This window comes from Conger conger, chromosome 12 (assembly GCF_963514075.1).
Source record: "Conger conger chromosome 12, fConCon1.1, whole genome shotgun sequence".
NCBI lineage: Eukaryota > Metazoa > Chordata > Actinopteri > Anguilliformes > Congridae > Conger > Conger conger.
The window spans coordinates 14,705,986-14,719,309 of record NC_083771.1 but is presented as its reverse complement, the minus strand read 5'-3'; the positions used below and the strand labels follow the sequence as shown (position 1 = coordinate 14,719,309).

Genomic DNA, 13,324 nt, shown 5'->3' with positions numbered 1-13,324 from the left:
CAGAAAAATACCTTGTTTCTGGGAAAGTTTACGTGACCCAGACTCACTATTCTTTGGTGATTGAAAGCGTGCTTTCAGTGAAAACATTGTTTCTGCTCGGTTTTGAACCGAGGACCTTTTGCGTGTTAGGCAAACGTGATAACCACTACACCACAGAAACAACAGAGAATCGATGGATTAATTAATTCATTCATTAATTCATTTATTTATTTATTTCATGCTCCAATATAAAAAACATTTGCAGTTTCTGTAACTTAGCATTAACTGTTATTAATATGGCAGTCATCTCCCTTCGGGTTTCTGTGGTGTAGTGGCTATCACGTTCGCCTCACACGCGAAAGGTCCCCAGTTCGAAACTGGGCAGAAACAGGGCTTTTGGGATTGCAACAAAAAACAACGCATTTGTCGCATGTCAAATTGTGTAAATCTTCTCTTTGTGACTCAACACTGATATCAGAAAGTTCAAAAGTTGGTTGTTTCTTCAAAGTCTCTATCTCCCGATAATTAGCGTGAGTAATTTATTCCAGAAAAATCCCATGTTTCTGGGAAAGTTTACGTGACCCAGACTCACAGTTCTTTGGTAATTGTAAGCGTGCTTTCAGTGAAAACGTTGTTTCTGCTCGGTTTTGAACCGAGGACCTTTTGCGTGTTAGGCAAACGTGATAACCACTCCACCACAGAAACAACAGAGAATCACTGGATTAATGAATTCATTCATTAATTCATTTATTTATTTATTTCATGCTCCAATATAAAAAACATTTGCAGTTTCTGTAACTTAGCATTAACTGTTATTAATATGGCAGTCATCTCCCGTCGGGTTTCTGTGGTGTAGTGGCCATCACGTTCGCCTCACACGCGAAAGGTCCCCAGTTCGAAACTGGGCAGAAACAGGGCTTTTGGGATTGCAACAAAAAACATAGCGCATTTCTCGCATGTCAAATTGTGTAAATCTTCTCTTTGTGACTCAACACTGATATCAGAAAGTTAAAAAGTTGGTTGTTTCTTCAAAGTCTCTATCTCCCGATAATTAGCGTGAGTAATTTATTCCAGAAAAATACTTTGTTTCTGGGAAAGTTTACGTGACCCAGACTCACTATTCTTTGGTGATTGAAAGCGTGCTTTCAGTGAAAGCATTGTTTCTGCTCGGTTTTGAACCAAGGACCTTTTGCGTGTTAGGCAAACGTGATAACCACTACACCACAGAAACAACAGAGAATCGATGGATTAATTAATTCATTCATTAATTCATTTATTTATTTATTTCATGCTCCAATATAAAAAACATTTGCAGTTTCTGTAACTTAGCATTAACTGTTATTAATATGGTAGTCATCGCCCGTCGGGTTTCTGTGGTGTAGTGGCTATTACGTTCGCCTCACACGCGAAAGGTCCCCAGTTTGAAACTGGGCAGAAACAGGGCTATTGGGATTGCAACAAAAAACATAACGCACTTGTCGCATGTCAAATTGTGTAAATCTTCTCTTTGTGACTCAACACTGATATCAGAAAGTTCAAAAGTTGGTTGTTTCTTCAAAGTCTCTATCTCCCGATAATTAGCGTGAGTAATTTATTCCAGAAAAATCCCATGTTTCTGGGAAAGTTTACGTGACCCAGACTCACAGTTCTTTGGTGATTGTAAGCGTGCTTTCAGTGAAAACGTTGTTTCTGCTCGGTTTTGAACCGAGGACCTTTTGCGTGTTAGGCAAACGTGATAACCACTCCACCACAGAAACAACAGAGAATCACTGGATTAATGAATTCATTCATTAATTCATTTATTTATTTATTTCATGCTCCAATATAAAAAACATTTGCAGTTTCTGTAACTTAGCATTAACTGTTATTAATATGGCAGTCATCTCCCGTCGGGTTTCTGTGGTGTAGTGGCCATCACGTTCGCCTCACACGCGAAAGGTCCGCAGTTCGAAACTGGGCAGAAACAGGGCTTTTGGGATTGCAACAAAAAACATAACGCATTTGTCGCATGTCAAATTGTGTAAATCTTCTCTTTGTGACTCAACACTGATATCAGAAAGTTCAAAAGTTGGTTGTTTCTTCAAAGTCTCTATCTCCCGATAATTAGCGTGAGTAATTTATTCCAGAAAAATACCTTGTTTCTGGGAAAGTTTACGTGACCCAGACTCACTATTCTTTGGTGATTGAAAGCGTGCTTTCAGTGAAAACATTGTTTCTGCTCGGTTTTGAACCAAGGACCTTTTGCGTGTTAGGCAAACGTGATAACCACTACACCACAGAAACAACAGAGAATCGATGGATTAATTAATTCATTCATTAATTCATTTATTTATTTATTTCATGCTCCAATATAAAAAACATTTGCAGTTTCTGTAACTTAGCATTAACTGTTATTAATATGGCAGTCATCTCCCTTCCGGTTTCTGTGGTGTAGTGGCTATCACGTTCGCCTCACACGCGAAAGGTCCCCAGTTCGAAACTGGGCAGAAACAGGGCTTTTGGGATTGCAACAAAAAACAACGCATTTGTCGCATGTCAAATTGTGTAAATCTTCTCTTTGTGACTCAACACTGATATCAGAAAGTTCAAAAGTTGGTTGTTTCTTCAAAGTCTCTATCTCCCGATAATTAGCGTGAGTAATTTATTCCAGAAAAATCCCATGTTTCTGGGAAAGTTTACGTGACCCAGACTCACAGTTCTTTGGTGATTGTAAGCGTGCTTTCAGTGAAAACGTTGTTTCTGCTCGGTTTTGAACCGAGGACCTTTTGCGTGTTAGGCAAACGTGATAACCACTCCACCACAGAAACAACAGAGAATCACTGGATTAATGAATTCATTCATTAATTCATTTATTTATTTATTTCATGCTCTAATATAAAAAACATTTGCAGTTTCTGTAACTTAGCATTAACTGTTATTAATATGGCAGTCATCTCCCGTCGGGTTTCTGTGGTGTAGTGGCCATCACGTTCGCCTCACACGCGAAAGGTCCCCAGTTCGAAACTGGGCAGAAACAGGGCTTTTGGGATTGCAACAAAAAACATAGCGCATTTCTCGCATGTCAAATTGTGTAAATCTTCTCTTTGTGACTCAACACTGATATCAGAAAGTTCAAAAGTTGGTTGTTTCTTCAAAGTCTCTATCTCCCGATAATTAGCGTGAGTAATTTATTCCAGAAAAATACCTTGTTTCTGGGAAAGTTTACGTGACCCAGACTCACTATTCTTTGGTGATTGAAAGCGTGCTTTCAGTGAAAACATTGTTTCTGCTCAGTTTTGAACCGAGGACCTTTTGCGTGTTAGGCAAACGTGATAACCACTACACCACAGAAACAACAGAGAATCGATGGATTAATTAATTCATTCATTAATTCATTTATTTATTTATTTCATGCTCCAATATAAAAAACATTTGCAGTTTCTGTAACTTAGCATTAACTGTTATTAATATGGTAGTCATCGCCCGTCGGGTTTCTGTGGTGTAGTGGCTATTACGTTCGCCTCACACGCGAAAGGTCCCCAGTTTGAAACTGGGCAGAAACAGGGCTATTGGGATTGCAACAAAAAACATAACGCACTTGTCGCATGTCAAATTGTGTAAATCTTCTCTTTGTGACTCAACACTGATATCAGAAAGTTCAAAAGTTGGTTGTTTCTTCAAAGTCTCTATCTCCCGATAATTAGCGTGAGTAATTTATTCCAGAAAAATCCCATGTTTCTGGGAAAGTTTACGTGACCCAGACTCACAGTTCTTTGGTGATTGTAAGCGTGCTTTCAGTGAAAACGTTGTTTCTGCTCGGTTTTGAACCGAGGACCTTTTGCGTGTTAGGCAAACGTGATAACCACTCCACCACAGAAACAACAGAGAATCACTGGATTAATGAATTCATTCATTAATTCATTTATTTATTTATTTCATGCTCCAATATAAAAAACATTTGCAGTTTCTGTAACTTAGCATTAACTGTTATTAATATGGCAGTCATCTCCCGTCGGGTTTCTGTGGTGTAGTGGCCATCACGTTCGCCTCACACGCGAAAGGTCCCCAGTTCGAAACTGGGCAGAAACAGGGCTTTTGGGATTGCAACAAAAAACATAACGCATTTGTCGCATGTCAAATTGTGTAAATCTTCTCTTTGTGACTCAACACTGATATCAGAAAGTTCAAAAGTTGGTTGTTTCTTCAAAGTCTCTATCTCCCGATAATTAGCGTGAGTAATTTATTCCAGAAAAATACCTTGTTTCTGGGAAAGTTTACGTGACCCAGACTCACTATTCTTTGGTGATTGAAAGCGTGCTTTCAGTGAAAACATTGTTTCTGCTCGGTTTTGAACCGAGGACCTTTTGCGTGTTAGGCAAACGTGATAACCACTACACCACAGAAACAACAGAGAATCGATGGATTAATTAATTCATTCATTAATTCATTTATTTATTTATTTCATGCTCCAATATAAAAAACATTTGCAGTTTCTGTAACTTAGCATTAACTGTTATTAATATGGCAGTCACCTCCCTTCCGGTTTCTGTGGTGTAGTGGCTATCACGTTCGCCTCACACGCGAAAGGTCCCCAGTTCGAAACTGGGCAGAAACAGGGCTTTTGGGATTGCAACAAAAAACAACGCATTTGTCGCATGTCAAATTGTGTAAATCTTCTCTTTGTGACTCAACACTGATATCAGAAAGTTCAAAAGTTGGTTGTTTCTTCAAAGTCTCTATCTCCCGATAATTAGCGTGAGTAATTTATTCCAGAAAAATCCCATGTTTCTGGGAAAGTTTACGTGACCCAGACTCACAGTTCTTTGGTGATTGTAAGCGTGCTTTCAGTGAAAACGTTGTTTCTGCTCGGTTTTGAACCGAGGACCTTTTGCGTGTTAGGCAAACGTGATAACCACTCCACCACAGAAACAACAGAGAATCACTGGATTAATGAATTCATTCATTAATTCATTTATTTATTTATTTCATGCTCCAATATAAAAAACATTTGCAGTTTCTGTAACTTAGCATTAACTGTTATTAATATGGCAGTCATCTCCCGTCGGGTTTCTGTGGTGTAGTGGCCATCACGTTCGCCTCACACGCGAAAGGTCCCCAGTTCGAAACTGGGCAGAAACAGGGCTTTTGGGATTGCAACAAAAAACATAACGCATTTGTCGCATGTCAAATTGTGTAAATCTTCTCTTTGTGACTCAACACTGATATCAGAAAGTTCAAAAGTTGGTTGTTTCTTCAAAGTCTCTATCTCCCGATAATTAGCGTGAGTAATTTATTCCAGAAAAATACCTTGTTTCTGGGAAAGTTTACGTGACCCAGACTCACTATTCTTTGGTGATTGAAAGCGTGCTTTCAGTGAAAACATTGTTTCTGCTCGGTTTTGAACCGAGGACCTTTTGCGTGTTAGGCAAAGGTGATAACCACTACACCACAGAAACAACAGAGAATCGATGGATTAATTAATTCATTCATTAATTCATTTATTTATTTATTTCATGCTCCAATATAAAAAACATTTGCAGTTTCTGTAACTTAGCATTAACTGTTATTAATATGGCAGTCATCTCCCTTCCGGTTTCTGTGGTGTAGTGGCTATCACGTTCGCCTCACACGCGAAAGGTCCCCAGTTCGAAACTGGGCAGAAACAGGGCTTTTGGGATTGCAACAAAAAACAACGCATTTGTCGCATGTCAAATTGTGTAAATCTTCTCTTTGTGACTCAACACTGATATCAGAAAGTTCAAAAGTTGGTTGTTTCTTCAAAGTCTCTATCTCCCGATAATTAGCGTGAGTAATTTATTCCAGAAAAATCCCATGTTTCTGGGAAAGTTTACGTGACCCAGACTCACAGTTCTTTGGTGATTGTAAGCGTGCTTTCAGTGAAAACGTTGTTTCTGCTCGGTTTTGAACCGAGGACCTTTTGCGTGTTAGGCAAACGTGATAACCACTCCACCACAGAAACAACAGAGAATCACTGGATTAATGAATTCATTCATTAATTCATTTATTTATTTATTTCATGCTCCAATATAAAAAACATTTGCAGTTTCTGTAACTTAGCATTAACTGTTATTAATATGGCAGTCATCTCCCGTCGGGTTTCTGTGGTGTAGTGGCCATCACGTTCGCCTCACACGCGAAAGGTCCCCAGTTTGAAACTGGGCAGAAACAGGGCTTTTGGGATTGCAACAAAAAACATAGCGCATTTCTCGCATGTCAAATTGTGTAAATCTTCTCTTTGTGACTCAACACTGATATCAGAAAGTTCAAAAGTTGGTTGTTTCTTCAAAGTCTCTATCTCCCGATAATTAGCGTGAGTAATTTATTCCAGAAAAATACCTTGTTTCTGGGAAAGTTTACGTGACCCAGACTCACTATTCTTTGGTGATTGAAAGCGTGCTTTCAGTGAAAACATTGTTTCTGCTCGGTTTTGAACCGAGGACCTTTTGCGTGTTAGGCAAACGTGATAACCACTACACCACAGAAACAACAGAGAATCGATGGATTAATTAATTCATTCATTAATTCATTTATTTATTTATTTCATGCTCCAATATAAAAAACATTTGCAGTTTCTGTAACTTAGCATTAACTGTTATTAATATGGTGGTCATCGCCCGTCGGGTTTCTGTGGTGTAGTGGCTATTACGTTCGCCTCACACGCGAAAGGTCCCCAGTTTGAAACTGGGCAGAAACAGGGCTATTGGGATTGCAACAAAAAACATAACGCACTTGTCGCATGTCAAATTGTGTAAATCTTCTCTTTGTGACTCAACACTGATATCAGAAAGTTCACAAGTTGGTTGTTTCTTCAAAGTCTCTATCTCCCGATAATTAGCGTGAGTAATTTATTCCAGAAAAATACCTTGTTTCTGGGAAAGTTTACGTGACCCAGACTCACTATTCTTTGGTGATTGAAAGCGTGCTTTCAGTGAAAGCATTGTTTCTGCTCGGTTTTGAACCAAGGACCTTTTGCGTGTTTGGCAAACGTGATGACCACTACACCACAGAAACAACAGAGAATCTATGGATTAATTAATTCATTCATTAATTCATTTATTTATTTATTTCATGCTCCTATATAAAAAACATTTGCAGTTTCTGTAACTTAGCATTAACTGTTATTAATATGGCAGTCATCTGCCGTCGGGTTTCTGTGGTGTAGTGGCCATCACGTTCGCCTCACACGCGAAAGGTCCCCAGTTCGAAACTGGGCAGAAACAGGGCTTTTGGGATTGCAACAAAAAACATAACGCATTTGTCGCATGTCAAATTGTGTAAATCTTCTCTTTGTGACTCAACACTGATATCAGAAAGTTCAAAAGTTGGTTGTTTCTTCAAAGTCTCTATCTCCCGATAATTAGCGTGAGTAATTTATTCCAGAAAAATACCTTGTTTCTGGGAAAGTTTACGTGACCCAGACTCACTATTCTTTGGTGATTGAAAGCGTGCTTTCAGTGAAAACATTGTTTCTGCTCGGTTTTGAACCGAGGACCTTTTGCGTGTTAGGCAAACGTGATAACCACTACACCACAGAAACAACAGAGAATCGATGGATTAATTAATTCATTCATTAATTCATTTATTTATTTATTTCATGCTCCAATATAAAAAACATTTGCAGTTTCTGTAACTTAGCATTAACTGTTATTAATATGGCAGTCACCTCCCTTCCGGTTTCTGTGGTGTAGTGGCTATCACGTTCGCCTCACACGCGAAAGGTCCCCAGTTCGAAACTGGGCAGAAACAGGGCTTTTGGGATTGCAACAAAAAACAACGCATTTGTCGCATGTCAAATTGTGTAAATCTTCTCTTTGTGACTCAACACTGATATCAGAAAGTTCAAAAGTTGGTTGTTTCTTCAAAGTCTCTATCTCCCGATAATTAGCGTGAGTAATTTATTCCAGAAAAATCCCATGTTTCTGGGAAAGTTTACGTGACCCAGACTCACAGTTCTTTGGTGATTGTAAGCGTGCTTTCAGTGAAAACGTTGTTTCTGCTCGGTTTTGAACCGAGGACCTTTTGCGTGTTAGGCAAACGTGATAACCACTCCACCACAGAAACAACAGAGAATCACTGGATTAATGAATTCATTCATTAATTCATTTATTTATTTATTTCATGCTCCAATATAAAAAACATTTGCAGTTTCTGTAACTTAGCATTAACTGTTATTAATATGGCAGTCATCTCCCGTCGGGTTTCTGTGGTGTAGTGGCCATCACGTTCGCCTCACACGCGAAAGGTCCCCAGTTCGAAACTGGGCAGAAACAGGGCTTTTGGGATTGCAACAAAAAACATAACGCATTTGTCGCATGTCAAATTGTGTAAATCTTCTCTTTGTGACTCAACACTGATATCAGAAAGTTCAAAAGTTGGTTGTTTCTTCAAAGTCTCTATCTCCCGATAATTAGCGTGAGTAATTTATTCCAGAAAAATACCTTGTTTCTGGGAAAGTTTACGTGACCCAGACTCACTATTCTTTGGTGATTGAAAGCGTGCTTTCAGTGAAAACATTGTTTCTGCTCGGTTTTGAACCGAGGACCTTTTGCGTGTTAGGCAAAGGTGATAACCACTACACCACAGAAACAACAGAGAATCGATGGATTAATTAATTCATTCATTAATTCATTTATTTATTTATTTCATGCTCCAATATAAAAAACATTTGCAGTTTCTGTAACTTAGCATTAACTGTTATTAATATGGCAGTCATCTCCCTTCCGGTTTCTGTGGTGTAGTGGCTATCACGTTCGCCTCACACGCGAAAGGTCCCCAGTTCGAAACTGGGCAGAAACAGGGCTTTTGGGATTGCAACAAAAAACAACGCATTTGTCGCATGTCAAATTGTGTAAATCTTCTCTTTGTGACTCAACACTGATATCAGAAAGTTCAAAAGTTGGTTGTTTCTTCAAAGTCTCTATCTCCCGATAATTAGCGTGAGTAATTTATTCCAGAAAAATCCCATGTTTCTGGGAAAGTTTACGTGACCCAGACTCACAGTTCTTTGGTGATTGTAAGCGTGCTTTCAGTGAAAACGTTGTTTCTGCTCGGTTTTGAACCGAGGACCTTTTGCGTGTTAGGCAAACGTGATAACCACTCCACCACAGAAACAACAGAGAATCACTGGATTAATGAATTCATTCATTAATTCATTTATTTATTTATTTCATGCTCCAATATAAAAAACATTTGCAGTTTCTGTAACTTAGCATTAACTGTTATTAATATGGCAGTCATCTCCCGTCGGGTTTCTGTGGTGTAGTGGCCATCACGTTCGCCTCACACGCGAAAGGTCCCCAGTTCGAAACTGGGCAGAAACAGGGCTTTTGGGATTGCAACAAAAAACATAGCGCATTTCTCGCATGTCAAATTGTGTAAATCTTCTCTTTGTGACTCAACACTGATATCAGAAAGTTCAAAAGTTGGTTGTTTCTTCAAAGTCTCTATCTCCCGATAATTAGCGTGAGTAATTTATTCCAGAAAAATACCTTGTTTCTGGGAAAGTTTACGTGACCCAGACTCACTATTCTTTGGTGATTGAAAGCGTGCTTTCAGTGAAAACATTGTTTCTGCTCGGTTTTGAACCGAGGACCTTTTGCGTGTTAGGCAAACGTGATAACCACTACACCACAGAAACAACAGAGAATCGATGGATTAATTAATTCATTCATTAATTCATTTATTTATTTATTTCATGCTCCAATATAAAAAACATTTGCAGTTTCTGTAACTTAGCATTAACTGTTATTAATATGGTAGTCATCGCCCGTCGGGTTTCTGTGGTGTAGTGGCTATTACGTTCGCCTCACACGCGAAAGGTCCCCAGTTTGAAACTGGGCAGAAACAGGGCTATTGGGATTGCAACAAAAAACATAACGCACTTGTCGCATGTCAAATTGTGTAAATCTTCTCTTTGTGACTCAACACTGATATCAGAAAGTTCACAAGTTGGTTGTTTCTTCAAAGTCTCTATCTCCCGATAATTAGCGTGAGTAATTTATTCCAGAAAAATACCTTGTTTCTGGGAAAGTTTACGTGACCCAGACTCACTATTCTTTGGTGATTGAAAGCGTGCTTTCAGTGAAAGCATTGTTTCTGCTCGGTTTTGAACCAAGGACCTTTTGCGTGTTTGGCAAACGTGATGACCACTACACCACAGAAACAACAGAGAATCTATGGATTAATTAATTCATTCATTAATTCATTTATTTATTTATTTCATGCTCCTATATAAAAAACATTTGCAGTTTCTGTAACTTAGCATTAACTGTTATTAATATGGCAGTCATCTGCCGTCGGGTTTCTGTGGTGTAGTGGCCATCACGTTCGCCTCACACGCGAAAGGTCCCCAGTTCGAAACTGGGCAGAAACAGGGCTTTTGGGATTGCAACAAAAAACATAACGCATTTGTCGCATGTCAAATTGTGTAAATCTTCTCTTTGTGACTCAACACTGATATCAGAAAGTTCAAAAGTTGGTTGTTTCTTCAAAGTCTCTATCTCCCGATAATTAGCGTGAGTAATTTATTCCAGAAAAATCCCATGTTTCTGGGAAAGTTTACGTGACCCAGACTCACAGTTCTTTGGTGATTGTAAGCGTGCTTTCAGTGAAAACGTTGTTTCTGCTCGGTTTTGAACCGAGGACCTTTTGCGTGTTAGGCAAACGTGATAACCACTCCACCACAGAAACAACAGAGAATCACTGGATTAATGAATTCATTCATTAATTCATTTATTTATTTATTTCATGCTCCAATATAAAAAACATTTGCAGTTTCTGTAACTTAGCATTAACTGTTATTAATATGGCAGTCATCTCCCGTCGGGTTTCTGTGGTGTAGTGGCCATCACGTTCGCCTCACACGCGAAAGGTCCCCAGTTCGAAACTGGGCAGAAACAGGGCTTTTGGGATTGCAACAAAAAACATAGCGCATTTCTCGCATGTCAAATTGTGTAAATCTTCTCTTTGTGACTCAACACTGATATCAGAAAGTTCAAAAGTTGGTTGTTTCTTCAAAGTCTCTATCTCCCGATAATTAGCGTGAGTAATTTATTCCAGAAAAATACCTTGTTTCTGGGAAAGTTTACGTGACCCAGACTCACTATTCTTTGGTGATTGAAAGCGTGCTTTCAGTGAAAACATTGTTTCTGCTCAGTTTTGAACCGAGGACCTTTTGCGTGTTAGGCAAACGTGATAACCACTACACCACAGAAACAACAGAGAATCGATGGATTAATTAATTCATTCATTAATTCATTTATTTATTTATTTCATGCTCCAATATAAAAAACATTTGCAGTTTCTGTAACTTAGCATTAACTGTTATTAATATGGTAGTCATCGCCCGTCGGGTTTCTGTGGTGTAGTGGCTATTACGTTCGCCTCACACGCGAAAGGTCCCCAGTTTGAAACTGGGCAGAAACAGGGCTATTGGGATTGCAACAAAAAACATAACGCACTTGTCGCATGTCAAATTGTGTAAATCTTCTCTTTGTGACTCAACACTGATATCAGAAAGTTCAAAAGTTGGTTGTTTCTTCAAAGTCTCTATCTCCCGATAATTAGCGTGAGTAATTTATTCCAGAAAAATCCCATGTTTCTGGGAAAGTTTACGTGACCCAGACTCACAGTTCTTTGGTGATTGTAAGCGTGCTTTCAGTGAAAACGTTGTTTCTGCTCGGTTTTGAACCGAGGACCTTTTGCGTGTTAGGCAAACGTGATAACCACTCCACCACAGAAACAACAGAGAATCACTGGATTAATGAATTCATTCATTAATTCATTTATTTATTTATTTCATGCTCCAATATAAAAAACATTTGCAGTTTCTGTAACTTAGCATTAACTGTTATTAATATGGCAGTCATCTCCCGTCGGGTTTCTGTGGTGTAGTGGCCATCACGTTCGCCTCACACGCGAAAGGTCCCCAGTTCGAAACTGGGCAGAAACAGGGCTTTTGGGATTGCAACAAAAAACATAACGCATTTGTCGCATGTCAAATTGTGTAAATCTTCTCTTTGTGACTCAACACTGATATCAGAAAGTTCAAAAGTTGGTTGTTTCTTCAAAGTCTCTATCTCCCGATAATTAGCGTGAGTAATTTATTCCAGAAAAATACCTTGTTTCTGGGAAAGTTTACGTGACCCAGACTCACTATTCTTTGGTGATTGAAAGCGTGCTTTCAGTGAAAACATTGTTTCTGCTCGGTTTTGAACCGAGGACCTTTTGCGTGTTAGGCAAACGTGATAACCACTACACCACAGAAACAACAGAGAATCGATGGATTAATTAATTCATTCATTAATTCATTTATTTATTTATTTCATGCTCCAATATAAAAAACATTTGCAGTTTCTGTAACTTAGCATTAACTGTTATTAATATGGCAGTCACCTCCCTTCCGGTTTCTGTGGTGTAGTGGCTATCACGTTCGCCTCACACGCGAAAGGTCCCCAGTTCGAAACTGGGCAGAAACAGGGCTTTTGGGATTGCAACAAAAAACAACGCATTTGTCGCATGTCAAATTGTGTAAATCTTCTCTTTGTGACTCAACACTGATATCAGAAAGTTCAAAAGTTGGTTGTTTCTTCAAAGTCTCTATCTCCCGATAATTAGCGTGAGTAATTTATTCCAGAAAAATCCCATGTTTCTGGGAAAGTTTACGTGACCCAGACTCACAGTTCTTTGGTGATTGTAAGCGTGCTTTCAGTGAAAACGTTGTTTCTGCTCGGTTTTGAACCGAGGACCTTTTGCGTGTTAGGCAAACGTGATAACCACTCCACCACAGAAACAACAGAGAATCACTGGATTAATGAATTCATTCATTAATTCATTTATTTATTTATTTCATGCTCCAATATAAAAAACATTTGCAGTTTCTGTAACTTAGCATTAACTGTTATTAATATGGCAGTCATCTCCCGTCGGGTTTCTGTGGTGTAGTGGCCATCACGTTCGCCTCACACGCGAAAGGTCCCCAGTTCGAAACTGGGCAGAAACAGGGCTTTTGGGATTGCAACAAAAAACATAACGCATTTGTCGCATGTCAAATTGTGTAAATCTTCTCTTTGTGACTCAACACTGATATCAGAAAGTTCAAAAGTTGGTTGTTTCTTCAAAGTCTCTATCTCCCGATAATTAGCGTGAGTAATTTATTCCAGAAAAATACCTTGTTTCTGGGAAAGTTTACGTGACCCAGACTCACTATTCTTTGGTGATTGAAAGCGTGCTTTCAGTGAAAACATTGTTTCTGCTCGGTTTTGAACCGAGGACCTTTTGCGTGTTAGGCAAAGGTGATAACCACTACACCACAGAAACAACAGAGAATCGATGGATTAATTAATTC

At 38.9% G+C, this 13,324-nt stretch overlaps 18 non-coding genes across 18 annotated transcripts; all 18 read left to right on the top strand.

Annotated features, from left to right (window-relative positions):
• Positions 1-296: 296 nt before the first annotated feature.
• Positions 297-369, top strand: trnav-cac (transfer RNA valine (anticodon CAC)). Its single transcript has one exon. It is a non-coding gene; the product is annotated as a tRNA-Val (tRNA).
• Positions 370-820: 451 nt separating this feature from the next.
• On the top strand, positions 821-893 carry trnav-cac (transfer RNA valine (anticodon CAC)). Its single transcript has one exon. It is a non-coding gene; the product is annotated as a tRNA-Val (tRNA).
• Positions 894-2,398: 1,505 nt separating this feature from the next.
• Positions 2,399-2,471, top strand: trnav-cac (transfer RNA valine (anticodon CAC)). Its single transcript has one exon. It is a non-coding gene; the product is annotated as a tRNA-Val (tRNA).
• A 451-nt stretch (positions 2,472-2,922) lies between these two features.
• trnav-cac (transfer RNA valine (anticodon CAC)) lies at positions 2,923-2,995 on the top strand. The gene has a single exon. It is a non-coding gene; the product is annotated as a tRNA-Val (tRNA).
• A 979-nt stretch (positions 2,996-3,974) lies between these two features.
• Positions 3,975-4,047, top strand: trnav-cac (transfer RNA valine (anticodon CAC)). Its single transcript has one exon. It is a non-coding gene; the product is annotated as a tRNA-Val (tRNA).
• Positions 4,048-4,500: 453 nt separating this feature from the next.
• Positions 4,501-4,573, top strand: trnav-cac (transfer RNA valine (anticodon CAC)). Its single transcript has one exon. It is a non-coding gene; the product is annotated as a tRNA-Val (tRNA).
• A 451-nt stretch (positions 4,574-5,024) lies between these two features.
• trnav-cac (transfer RNA valine (anticodon CAC)) lies at positions 5,025-5,097 on the top strand. The gene has a single exon. It is a non-coding gene; the product is annotated as a tRNA-Val (tRNA).
• A 453-nt stretch (positions 5,098-5,550) lies between these two features.
• trnav-cac (transfer RNA valine (anticodon CAC)) lies at positions 5,551-5,623 on the top strand. Its single transcript has one exon. It is a non-coding gene; the product is annotated as a tRNA-Val (tRNA).
• Positions 5,624-7,126: 1,503 nt separating this feature from the next.
• Positions 7,127-7,199, top strand: trnav-cac (transfer RNA valine (anticodon CAC)). The gene has a single exon. It is a non-coding gene; the product is annotated as a tRNA-Val (tRNA).
• Positions 7,200-7,652: 453 nt separating this feature from the next.
• On the top strand, positions 7,653-7,725 carry trnav-cac (transfer RNA valine (anticodon CAC)). Its single transcript has one exon. It is a non-coding gene; the product is annotated as a tRNA-Val (tRNA).
• Positions 7,726-8,176: 451 nt separating this feature from the next.
• trnav-cac (transfer RNA valine (anticodon CAC)) lies at positions 8,177-8,249 on the top strand. The gene has a single exon. It is a non-coding gene; the product is annotated as a tRNA-Val (tRNA).
• Positions 8,250-8,702: 453 nt separating this feature from the next.
• trnav-cac (transfer RNA valine (anticodon CAC)) lies at positions 8,703-8,775 on the top strand. Its single transcript has one exon. It is a non-coding gene; the product is annotated as a tRNA-Val (tRNA).
• Positions 8,776-9,226: 451 nt separating this feature from the next.
• trnav-cac (transfer RNA valine (anticodon CAC)) lies at positions 9,227-9,299 on the top strand. Its single transcript has one exon. It is a non-coding gene; the product is annotated as a tRNA-Val (tRNA).
• A 979-nt stretch (positions 9,300-10,278) lies between these two features.
• Positions 10,279-10,351, top strand: trnav-cac (transfer RNA valine (anticodon CAC)). The gene has a single exon. It is a non-coding gene; the product is annotated as a tRNA-Val (tRNA).
• A 453-nt stretch (positions 10,352-10,804) lies between these two features.
• On the top strand, positions 10,805-10,877 carry trnav-cac (transfer RNA valine (anticodon CAC)). The gene has a single exon. It is a non-coding gene; the product is annotated as a tRNA-Val (tRNA).
• A 979-nt stretch (positions 10,878-11,856) lies between these two features.
• trnav-cac (transfer RNA valine (anticodon CAC)) lies at positions 11,857-11,929 on the top strand. The gene has a single exon. It is a non-coding gene; the product is annotated as a tRNA-Val (tRNA).
• A 453-nt stretch (positions 11,930-12,382) lies between these two features.
• trnav-cac (transfer RNA valine (anticodon CAC)) lies at positions 12,383-12,455 on the top strand. The gene has a single exon. It is a non-coding gene; the product is annotated as a tRNA-Val (tRNA).
• A 451-nt stretch (positions 12,456-12,906) lies between these two features.
• trnav-cac (transfer RNA valine (anticodon CAC)) lies at positions 12,907-12,979 on the top strand. Its single transcript has one exon. It is a non-coding gene; the product is annotated as a tRNA-Val (tRNA).
• The last annotated feature ends 345 nt before the right edge of the window (positions 12,980-13,324 follow it).